This window comes from Salvia miltiorrhiza, chromosome 3 (assembly GCF_028751815.1).
Source record: "Salvia miltiorrhiza cultivar Shanhuang (shh) chromosome 3, IMPLAD_Smil_shh, whole genome shotgun sequence".
Classification (NCBI taxonomy): Eukaryota; Viridiplantae; Streptophyta; class Magnoliopsida; order Lamiales; family Lamiaceae; genus Salvia; species Salvia miltiorrhiza.
Window position 1 is genome coordinate 32,994,889 of NC_080389.1, and position 12,844 is coordinate 33,007,732.

Genomic DNA, 12,844 nt, shown 5'->3' on the forward strand with positions numbered 1-12,844 from the left:
TAGTTAAACAATCACTGAAGGACTGCCCAAACACCGAAAAATCATCCATAAATACCTCCACGAATTTACCAATCATTTCCAAGAAGATGGACGTCATGCATCGTTGAAACGTCCCGGGTGTATTGCACAACCCAAACGGCATCCTCTTCCATGCAAACGTCCCAAAAGGAGTGGTGAAGGCGGTTTTGATTTGATCTTCTGGCACGATCGCGATTTGGTAGTATCCTGACAAGCCATCAAGAAAATAATAAAATTCATGCCCCACTAAACGATCTAACATTTGATCAACAAAAGGGAGAGGAAAGTGATCTTTTTTTGTGACGGCGTTTAATTTTCGATAGTCAATGCACATCCGCCAACCCGTGACGGGACGAGTCGGCACCAGCTCCCTTTTGTCATTGCGAATGACAGTGATACCTCCTTTCTTTGGCACCACATGCACCGGGCTCACCCACTCGCTATCGGCGACGGGATAGATGATCCCCTCCGCCAATAACTTAAGAAGCTCCTTGCGCACCACCTCCATGAGGACAGGATTCAATCTTCGTTGGCCACCTCACTTTGGCTTAGCTCCATCCTCGAGGTTGATTCTGTGCATGCACATGGCTGGGCTAATACCGCTAATATCCGCCAGACTCCATCCGAACGCTGCCTTATTTCTCTTCAGCACTGCTAGCAGCGCTGCTTCTTGCTCCTGAGACAGCGTTGCCGATATGATCACCGGCTTCTCCTTTCCTTCTTCGAGAAACACATACTTAAGATTGGCTGGGAGTTCCTTCAGTTCCAGCTCTGGCTTCCTGGACTCCATCGGTTCATCCAGAGGCAGCGCTGCCTTTTCCATCTCTTCGGCTTCTCGCGCTAACTCTTCCATATCTGCTGATCCTGCAAAGACTTCTACACACTCCTGCTATTGCACAAATACCTTCTCAACCAAGCCATTAATAACATCTATATATAAGCATTCATTAGTAAAACTTTCCGAAGGCATTGCACGACTTTCATGCACCGAGAAAGACACCGATTCCCCTAACAACGTCATTTTAATAGTTCTATTTTTAACATCAATCAACGTGTTATTGGTTGCCATAAAGGGTCTTCCTAACAACAGAGTGTGATCTCTACCATTCTTGTGAACCTCCCCAATCTCCAACACTACAAAATCAACGGGGACAATCAATCCCCCGACTCTGACCAGAATATCCTCTACTATCCCACGAGGATACCTAACGGACCTATCAGCGAGTTGTAAACACATGCGAGTAGATTTCAAATTACCTAACTCTAATTGTTGAAAAATAGAGTAAGGCATCAAGTTAATTCCCGCACCTAGATCTAACATACCCGTAGCTTCCTTACCATTCCCCAAAGAAATATTAATAACAAAACTACCTGGATCTCGCTGCTTCGGTGGTAATGACTGCTGCATGATCGAGTTCGCCACTTCCAAGACCAGCACTTTCTCATTATCTCTGAACTTTCTTTTGTTGGATGCCAACTCCTTGAAGAACTTCACATAAACAGGGACATTTCTGATCACGTCAAGAAGATGCAAATTCACATTGACCTTAGCAAGCATGTTGTAGAAGTCGGCAAACTGTTTATCCAGCTTTTCATTCCTCAATCTGCTCGGAAAAGGGATCGGTGGTCGATAAGGTGTAGTAGACTTGTGAAGTTTAACCTCCTTTTTCTTTCTCCGTCTCTCCGTCTTTTGGTTGCCTCTGTTGTTCTACCTTCTCTTCTTCGCAAGAACTCGTCAGAGCTGAGCTCGGCAGTGCTGAACTTTGCAGGGCTGAACTTTTCAGGACTGAACTCTACAGAGCTGGATTCTGCAGGGCTGAATTCTGCAGAGCTGAATTCGGCAGAGCTGGCAATCTTGACAGCTCTAGCATTCTTGTCTGCTCTAGTACCCTGGTCTGCTCTGGTGTCCATGTCTGCTCTGGTACCCTGGTCTGCTCTGGCGTCCATGTCTGCTGATTTATGCTTAATTGTTCTAATTTTAGGGGTTTGCATGTGCATATTTTAAGTTAAATCTTTTGGAAATTGGTGCGTTTTATGGTTTGTTTTATGCTTTGCACGAGATTTGGGTTTTATAGATGGAAGAGTGCAATTTTGGAGATTTTGGGTTAAGAATGGCGTTTGTAGGATAGCTCTGTCGCCAGAGCTGAGCTGTGAGGATAGCTCTGTCGCAGAGCTGAGCTGCGAGGATAGCCTTGTAGCATAGCAGAGCTTACTTGCAAAGTTAGAGCCGAAATTTCTAGAGCTGAACTTCCCTATGCATAGCTAAAATCTTCAGAGCAGAGCTGAATTCGCCAGAGCTGACTTCCAGCTCTGACTACCTTTCCAGAGCTGACACACCAGAGTTCGCTTAAGTTCAAGAGCAGAGTTACTCTCTCCAGAGCTAAATTTCCAGAGCTGACTTCCAGCTCTGCCATGACCGCCAGAGCTGACTTCCAGCTCTGTCATGACCGCCAGAGCTGACTTCCAGCTCTGCCATGATCGCCAAAGTAAATTTGACAGAGCAGAGCTAAAGATCGATAGAGTCAACTTATGCAGAGCTGACTTTTTGGCTCTGTACTTTTTCAAAGCTCGCTAATGCAGAGCTGACTTTCAGCTCTGCACTTCCCTTTTAGAACTGAACGTGCAGAGTAGCCAATTTCTCGCCAGAGTTGAAGATAACTTGCAGAGCACGATTTTGTTGGAGTTACCTTTGAAGGCACAATTCTATTTCCTTAAGAGTCTAGCTTTGCAAGGCAAGTTTGAGGATAATTAGGGTTTGAATTGAAGTCTATAAATAGGGCAGCGTGTTTTACTTGTAAAAATTAATCCTTGCGTGCCCTAATCTTTGTGCTGCCTTGCGAGAGTTATTCCAGCGCTGCACCAAGACTTAGGCGTTTATTTGCTTTCTTAGTTTCTTCATAGTTTTCGAATTTCATTGCTTTAAGTTAGGTTACAATTTAATTGTTTTTAGTTTATTCTTGGATTGTGGTTGAGTGACACAATTACACATTCAAGACGTTTACGGTATTTCGTATTTAAATTCAATTTATTTCTGTTTAATCATGTTTATGCTTTTCGTTTATGTTTATGCTTTCTTTTCAATTATGTTATTTAAATTATGCACTTTAGTTTCACGCCTAGACTAGAAAATCTTTAATTTCTTAAGTTAGATTTAATTTAAGTTGTTTAATTATTGCCTAGGGTTTTTATAGTTTTGTGCCTAGATTAATTTTAAGATTAATTTATAAGTTCAAGTTTAAATTCACGTCTAAGTTTAAATTCAAGTTTACTGTTTTTAAATCAATTCTTTATTGTTTTTCCTACGATACAATTAGAAGCCCTTAAATATCTTCCTTGAGAGATGACACTGGGTCAACTTACCATCACTAGGATGTCCTTGTTCTATTGCAAGTCAAACTAGAGGTGTCTAGGTTGAGTCACCTGCTCTGGTACCCTGGTCTACTCTGGTGTCCATGTCTGCTCTGGTACTGTAATCTGCTCTGGTACATTCACTTTATTATCTACCATCTTACCACTACGGAGAACAGTGATAGCTTGAGCCTGGTGAGTCTGCAAGGGCTGGCCATGAAATTTTTCGGGCTGCTGCTGCTACTGCAATTGGTTCAAAGTGCCCGACAGCTGCCCTATGGTAGTCTCAAGTCTTTTGATGGTTGCGGACTGAGATTCCATATTCTGCTTGGTCATCTCCATGTTCTGCTCGCTAATCTCCATTCTGTGGCACTCATTCACTCCATGGCTGAAATCTCCACATATTCCACATGGCTTTACATTTTGCATAGGGACAGGGGGCGGTTCCATCTTGCTCATCTTGAGTTGTTGTACTTCTCTCATAAGTGAGGCCATCTGCTTTTGCCAATCTCCATTCGGTGATACCGCGCTAGCCTCAACCCTTTTTCCGCGGATCAACTTCTGTTGAGAGCTCTCGGCTAAAGTTTGGAAAATTTGGTTGAGCTCCTCCGCTGTCTTTCGGGCTATGTTCCCTCCGGCAGTGCTGTCCACCATGAATTGGGCAGTTTGCACTAGCCCGTCGTAGAAAAATTGCATCACCATCATCTTGGAAAGTTGATGATGCGGGCACTGCCGTAGAAGCTCCTAAAATCTGTCCCAAGCCTCATGAAAAGGCTCATCAGCTCCTTGTATAAAATCCATAATCTTAGCACGAAGTTCCTGCGTCTTATGATTTGGATAAAATTTGAGCATAAACTTCTCGCAAGCTTCATTCCAATTAGTGATCGAATTTGGCTGCAGAGACAACAACCAACTTCGTGCTCTATCCTTTAGCGCATATTGGAAGCACTTCAACTTTAATTGATCCTCTGTGATGTTGAGAAGCGGGAACGTCTGCACTTGGGTACAGAAATCTCTAACAAAGCTCAACGCTTCTTCATGCGGCAGCCCATAGTACAACGGCAGAAGGTTGGCGTCATGGGGCTTCAAAATGTAATTGCGGACTGCAGTGGATAGAACTATGGCAGAGCTGGAGGCTTCAATTATAGGTCGTGAAAAGTCGCCCATGTACTGTAGGTTATTTTGGGCCATCTCCATCTCCTCGTGTACTGGATTCAGCTCTGGACGGTTGGGGTCAGAGTTCGCGGAAACGTCCAGAATGGTGTCAAGACAGTGCTCGTCAGCTCTGTCACTCTCCCTTTCGTCCAAACTAGAGCCAGGGCTCTCCTCTCCTTTCTTTCTCAAAACCCTTGTGCTCGTGCTATCCAACGGAGACACCAGTTGTCCTTTCAAACTACGGAGTCCCTGCATGCACAACACTAAACACACGGATTAAACGCACCGGAGGGAGAGAAAGTAACAAAAACAGGAAAAACTGAAAATTAAATGAAGCGAGTAAAAGCAGAAAGAAAAGTGACACAACTAAAACACCTAAAACCTTCTCCGGCAACAGCGCCAAAATTTGACTCAACCTAAACACTACGCTAGATTAACTCGCAATAGGACGAGATCTATTGTAACGAGTAAGCTAACCCAAGTCTTCTCTCAAGGAAGATCTTTAAGGGCTTTTAATTATATCGCAAGAAAGCAGTAAAGGTTTGATTAAAAATTTGTCAAATAAACTTTAACGTGAAATTAAATTTGTAATTAACTAGGCATGAAAGAACGAAAGCATAAATAAACTATTAAACCTAGACAAGAATTAAACGATTAACGTGAAAGCAACTTAAGAATTTAAATGCTCCTAAACTAATAATTTAAAGACTTGTAAATTAAAGCTTCTAATCTACTAGGCATGAAACTAAAGTGCAGAATTGAAATTGCATAATTGAAATCAAAGCGTAAACATGAAAGTAAAGCATAAACATAACGAAACAAAAGAGATTGAAATAAATACGAAATACCGTAAACGTCTCGAAGGTGCAATCACTGTCACTTGATTACAAAATCGAAAGAAACTTAAAATAAAGCTAAACGTTAAAGTAAACTAGAACAAAAAGAACTCGAAAACTTGAAGAACAAGAAAGCTTGAAAACGCCTAAGTCTTTGGTTGCAGCGCTCGCAGGTTGATTCTCCAAGGTGGAACAAAAGATTAGGGCAAAAGAGTGATTATTACAATGAATAACAAGACCCTATTTATAGACTTCATTCCAACCCTAATTACCATCAAAATCGGCCCAGCAAACTTGGCCTTATGGAAATAGAATCGTAACAGGGAAGAAAAGTCCATCTGGCGCGTGCTCTGCAAGTAACTCGGTAGCTCTGGCGAGAAATCGCCAACTCTGGAAACGTGCTAACTCTGGAAAGGTATGGCAGAGCTGGAAGTCAGCTCTGGAAAGTTCAGCTCTAGCGAGTCATGACAAAGCTGGAAGTCAGCTCTGGAAAAATATGTTGACTCTGCTCTGATAAGTTTGTACTGCTCTGGAGAATTCAGCTCTGATAGTGAAGTTCAGCTCTGGAGATGGTCAGCTCTGACTATGGAAGTCAGCTCTGCTCTGATGCAGACCTATCCGCGCAGCTCTGTTCTAGCGCAGCTTCTCAGCTCTGCTCTGGCGCGGACTTTTAGCTCTACTCTGGCGCAGGTTCTCAGCTCTGCTCTAGCGCGAACTTTTAGCTCTGCTCTGGCGCAAGCTTTTAGCTCTGGACACAGTTTGCGCCTAAAAACGCCATTCTAACCCAAAATCTCCAAAATAACACTATTCCATCTATCAAATCAGAATCTCCTGCAAAGCATAAAACAAACACATAAACGCCCCAATTTCCAGGATATTTAACTTAAAATAAACACATGCAAACCCCCAAATTAAGAACAATTAAGCATAAATCACTCGTCAGCCTGATCGACTGACCGTGGATGTAGGAACGTGTTTCCGAACCACGTAACAATCTTGTGTCATTTATCGCTTTCAGTATTTCATTTTTGTTTCTTGTCTTCAATCACTCTACTGAAACTGATAACTTAAAAGGAGAAACTTTAAAATGCATAACTTGTTGCACTAAAGGCTTTTTCAGTTCCCTTAGCTTCCGCACCTGTGTGAGAATTTCTACTGATATTCCTTCAGTTTCTTGAAAAGTTTTCTCACCTTACTCTGTATTTATCTCTACTTAACTGAACTCTTTTATAAGCAACTGATCATCGTTTTCAGCCTTATCTCTGACACCATCAGTCGAAAAAGTTTTAAAAGTCTACTGGTGTATTTCCCCCCCTCCCCCACCATACACCAGTTCTATAGCATCCCGGGACCCAACATTCATGCATTGCACGGAATGCAAATGCTAGTAATCATGGAAAATGAAGCGTGGTGTAGAAATTAATCAACTTCCAAATATTGTGTCATTTAAATCGTCCAATTCTAAAATATTTCGCCCTTTATTTAATAAAGGATTAATTTCTTGTAAATACATAAATTATATTAAAATTTTAATTATTAATTAAATTTATTTTTTTATATAAAAAAATACATAAGTTTCATTTTTTGTCCTATCGATGGTTAATAACTTAATTGTTTGAAGTTCGATGGACAATTCGAAGGTATCGTTGGAAACCTCTCGATGATAACTCTATAATGATTCCATTATTATTTGATTTTGGTTATTGAAATTGGTAAAAACAAAATCTAGAGTTTAATGACATCAACTTTCATGCCATTTTTTTATCACTTTCGGTGATCAAAATCAAACAATATAAATATATAGAAAGATAACGTCAAGAACTTTCTAACGATACCTTCAAATTGTCAATCGAATTCATGAAAATTAAGTTATTAACCAATGATTTTTGAGATTAAGTTAAATTTAAAAATAAATAAAAGATTATATATTTTGATAAAAAAAAATAGATATAATTCATGTATAGATGCGCGCTCCAGTGAGACCCCCTATTTTTCGTGAAACACTGAGGACAATGAATAAGACATACTCCCTCCGTCCGCCAAGATTATGGCACAATTACTATATCGGGCGTCCGCCAAGATTATGTCACTTTCCTTTTATGGCAATGGTCCCACCATTTACTTTTATATTTTATCCTTACAAACACTCTTTATTTACAAAAAATCCACCCTAAATTCAGTCCCAACCACACATCTCATAAAGTGGTGGGACCCTTCCTCCACTACATCAAAATCATCATCAATTTTATTAAATGCCGTGCCCAAGCAATTTGCCATAATCTTGGCGGACGGAGGGAGTATAATACTAATGAACAAGACGTAAATCTAACGAACAAGATGTATATACTGATGAAAAATAAAATTTAAAAAAGGGTTAAGGTGCAGATAGGCCCCTCAAGTGGAGGCCCTTAGAGCGTTTCAGTCCCCTTACTAACTGTGTGTGCAAATTGGCCCCCGAACTCAAAAAAACGGTGCAGATCGGCCCCTCTGACTTAACACCGTTATGGGCCGTTAGTCAAGGGGGCGATCTGCACCGTTTTTTCGGAGTTCAGGGGCTAATCTGCACCTTTTAACTTTTTAATTAATTCATCTCTCTCGCTCAAAATTTGATCGTCGTTGTCGCTGATTCAAGCTCCGGCGAGGCCGGCGGAGGGCGCCGCCCCTTTCTTTCTCTCTTAGGCCCTAAACCTCGGAGCTCACTCGACTGCACACGCTTAGCGTCAAGGACGAGCCCTAATTCTCCCATTCCGTCGGAAATCGCCGCCGTAATATCCGGTGAACCCGTCGCTTGGCTTTTCTCGATGAGGAGTCGCCTAGCTTTTCTCGATAAGGAGTCGCCTCTTTCTCTCAAATCCGGCGAAAAAGGCCGATGATGCCCGTCGCCATCTACACTATCGGCGTGCTGTTGAAGAAGGACGCCTTCGAATCAGAGACCATGGCCAACATGATCTCGATCTCGATTGGGGTCACGATCACCGCCTACGGCGAGGCGAAGTTCGATTCGTTGGGGGTGATTCTGCAATTGGGGGGGTGATTCGAGTTTTCATTTCGATTATGTGATTTTCGGGAGCAATGACGCCGATTTGGAATTCCCGATTTGGGGCTTGGGAACTTGATTTCGTGATTTTCCTCATCTGACAGCGATTGACGCCGGAAAAGTTGGTCGGAGAAGATGAGATGTGATTTTTTTTAATGAACGGTGTGCAGATTAGCCCCCGAACTCCAAAAAGGGAAAATGTGCAGATTAGCCCCTGAACTCCAAAAAAACGGTGCAGATCGCCCCCTTTGACTAACGGCCCATAACGGTGTTAAGTCAGAGGGGGCGATCTGCACCATTTTTTTGAGTTCGAGGGCCAATCTGCACACACAGTTAGTAAGAGGACTGAAATGCTCTAAGAGCCTTCACTTGAGGGGCCTATCTGCACCTTAACCCTTTAAAAAATTGGTAATGAATAAGACATATATACTGATGAACAAGACAGTATCTACTGATGAACAATGTAGTATCTACTGATGAACAATGCAGTATATACTGATGAATAACAAAATTTAAAATATTCTGCTTTCTCCAGGATTCGAACCCTGCGAAAAAAAATCTCCCTCCAGATACAATATCAGCTAGGGATGCCACGGTTCAACCGGGACCGGCGGGCCGACCCTGAACCGGCCCGAAAGTCAACGGTCCGGGCCCGGACCGTTGACCACGGGCCGGTTCCAGGACCGGCCCGCCAAGGAGCTCGGTCCGGTTACGGTTCAAGGGGAGGGCGGCCCGCGGCCCGCCGGGCCGGCCCTGAACCGCCGGGCCCGGCCAATTTTTTATTTTTTTTAGTTTTATATTCAAATCTTAATAATTTTAACTAAATGTAGTTTCACTATTTATAGTGTACTACACATGGTAGGAAATCCTACATTTTTCAATGTGGGATAATGTAGCTTATAAGTTATATTTTTATAAGTTATAAGTTATATATTACATGAATATAAATTATGTAACTTATAACTTATAAGGTCTAGGGATCAATTAGTTAGTATTAGTTAGTTTACTTATTCAATTTTAAAGATTATGTAATTTGTATCCTTGTAATATTTTTTGGTACATAGAATAAATTTAATAAAGATATCTATTTTTATGAATTCATTTGAAATTTTGGTTCTCAATGTGTTAATTATTTTTCCTTTATTTTATTTCAATTCAATTGTCATTTAAAAAAAAGATGACATAAAAAATATTATTATATTATTAAGATTTTTAAGTTGAGTAAATTTGAAAATTATTTTACTTGGTAACTTGAGTAATTTCAAGCTTTAAAAAACAAAACATATATTTAAAAATATATTTATATGACAATAGTATATAAGTTATTAAGTAATTTAAGACTTTAAGTAGAGTAATTTTAACATTTTAAGTTTTTAACATCATAATTTATAAAACTATATAGTATAAGTTGAGTAATTTTAATATTTTTTTCAACATTTGTAAAGTAAAAACTATTACATGAATATAAGTTATAAGTTACAAGTTATATATTTATAAGTTGTAAGTTATATATTACATGAATATAAGGTCTATATTTATAAGTTAGGTTGAGTGATCCCACATTGAAAAATGTAGTATTCTTTACAATATGTAGTACACTATAGATAGTGAAGCTCCATTAAGTTGAAATTATCCCACATTGAAAAATGTAGGATTCTCTACCATGTGTAGTACACTATAAATAGTAAAGCTATATTTATCCCACATTGAAAAATGTAGGATTTTCTACCATGTGTAGTACACTATAAATAGTGAAGCTACATTTAGTTGAAATTAACACAAATCATTTAATTTCATTAAAAATAAAAATAATACAAAAAAAAGTGAAAAACCGGGAACCGCCGGTTTTTGGCCCTGAACCGCCGGTTTTCGGCCCGGCCCGGAACCCCCGGTTCAGGGTCCGAAAACCGGCCCTTCACATTTCATCCGGGCCGGTTCCGGTCCGCCGGATTCTCGACCCTGAACCGCCGGTTTAGGCCCGGAACCGGCGGTTCCTGAACCGGCGGCAACACTAATATCAGTCATATGATTGATAAAATAAATGCACCAGATCGTGCCCTAGATCTCACTAAAATTAGGGGGGTCTCATTGGAGCGGCCCCCTTCGTGTGTATATATATATATAAATGAAGATATTCTTTTTTTTAAGAAATGAAGATATTCTTTTTTAAATGAGAAGAAAGGTAATTATGTATACCACAATAATATATAATATAAACAATGAATTTGTTAGTGTTGCTTCTTCTGGATCAAAATGTTGTGCTGAATGTTGGAACAACACGCACAACCACACAGAGAAAAATTGCAGCGGAAATAAATAAAAATGGATGGGAAGACACAAGGAGATACAAAAATTCTTCAAGTTATAAAATATAACTTGAAGACGCCTCATGGCAAAATGACTAAATCGAGAATGAACAACTCACGTTCAATACCTTTACAATGACCTAGGTATTGACCATATGACACTCTCACAAAAGAACAAAACTCGGTTCAAGAGTAATACTCCGAAACCTTACAAAATTAAACAACGAGTGTTGACTCGGATGTTATCCCAACATATAGAATCACACTCGTACACAATTGCCCTACATGGCTTGATTTCTCTCTGTAAGCGCTCCATTTGAACTGAGACTTCTCCTTGGTGTTTATAGATCTCTCAATCTTGTTCTCCAAAGCTTGAAGTCGTGGGAATGTAGTTGGATAAGTGGTCGTTGATGGTTTGTTGTATAGGCTCCACTTTGTCAACTTCTTTCCTTGAATGTAGGAGCTACTAACCACCTCCTATTTTCTCTCCCTTTATCTCCACTCTCTCTAGTAATCAACCGACTCATTTGTCCTCTCTTTGATTTAGTCGAATACCTACAAAAAAAAAACAAGTGCAGAAAGGCAGAACAAACTAACCAACAAGTGAGATGTTTATGGAGTTAAAGAAATCAACTCCAACAAACTCCCCCTTTTTGTCTTTCTTCACAAAACCAATCTCCATTAAATCTCCCCCTAAACGGATGTTCTCCCCCTGCATTCGTACTTCTTGAAAGAGCAATTTGCACCATCCAGAATTGGTGGTCGCAGAAATGGCAAAAAGTTGGACTCCATGTTGAAGCAACTGTTCCAATAACAACGAGGATCACACTCAGTATATCGAGTGACCGCTCTGATACCACTCATGGCCCTTGCAAAATCATCTAACAAACGTTGTGAGGTAGCACCAACAATCATATCATCAACATAGATTTGAGTGACCAAAATATCACTACTTTCTCTTTTAATAAACAATGTTCTGTCAGCATAGCCTCTCACAAATCCAAACTCAAGTAAGAAGGATAGGGAATCTTTATCTCGCAAGGAAAGTACGCAAGGGATATGGTGAAAAGATTCAAATTGGAATGAGCAAAGCACATGCGCACGCCGATAGGATCGAGTGACAAGCTGTCAAAAGACAATGCTGGGAAGGCAGTTGATCCAACACTCTACAGATCAATGATTGGGAGCCTCCTATATCTCACCGCGACACGACCTGATATCATGTTCAGCGTGTGTGTTTGTGCCAGGTACCAAGCTGACCCTAAAGAGTCTCATTTAAAAGTAGTAAAACGTGTGATAAGGTATGTGGCTGGTACACTTGATCTTGGCATTTTCTTTTCCAAAGATTCTAACACAAACCTTGTAGCTTTTAGCGACTCAAATTGGGCAGGGGATGTTGATGATAGGAAAAGTACAAGTGGTGGGTGTTTTTATCTAGGAAATAACTTAGTGTCTTGGCATAGTAGAAAGCAAAATTGTGTCTCTATCTACTGTAGAATCTGAGTATGTAGCAGCAGGTTGCTGCTGCTTACAACTCCTTTGGTTGAGACAAATGTAGTCAGATTATGGTGTGACGAGTGATGCGATGGTGATGTGTTGCAACAACATCAGTGCAATAAACATATCAAAGAATCCGGTCCAACACTCACGAACCAAACACATCGATATTCGACACCACTTTATTCGCGATTTAGTAGAACAAGAGGTAATTAAGGTAGAGTATGTTCCAACCGAGAACCAAATTGCGGATATTTTTACTAAACCTTTGGATTTTGAGAGGTTCACCATGTTAAGAAGGTCTCTTGGCCTTTGCCTTCGAAACTAAATGAAAAAGAACGTGTTTGTTGCATAAGGTTCAAAAGAAAAACTCTTATGGATGCAACTGTCTTTGTGTCTGTGTGATGCTCTATGTTATCTTAACATGTTCTTTTACACTAACTCAGATTGTGTGTATAACCTAAGTAAAGCACAGAAAAAGCCAAAGTAGTTTGGGGGGCACGGCGTTCGCTGCGACGATGCTACCTTACAAAATGGCCATCCTCGATTGCTTTCACAAATTTAGACTAGGGGCATGGCGTTCGCTGCGACGATGTCCTCTATGTCACTTAAAATGAGTGAATTTTACTTGGTGCTGTGCTTATAAG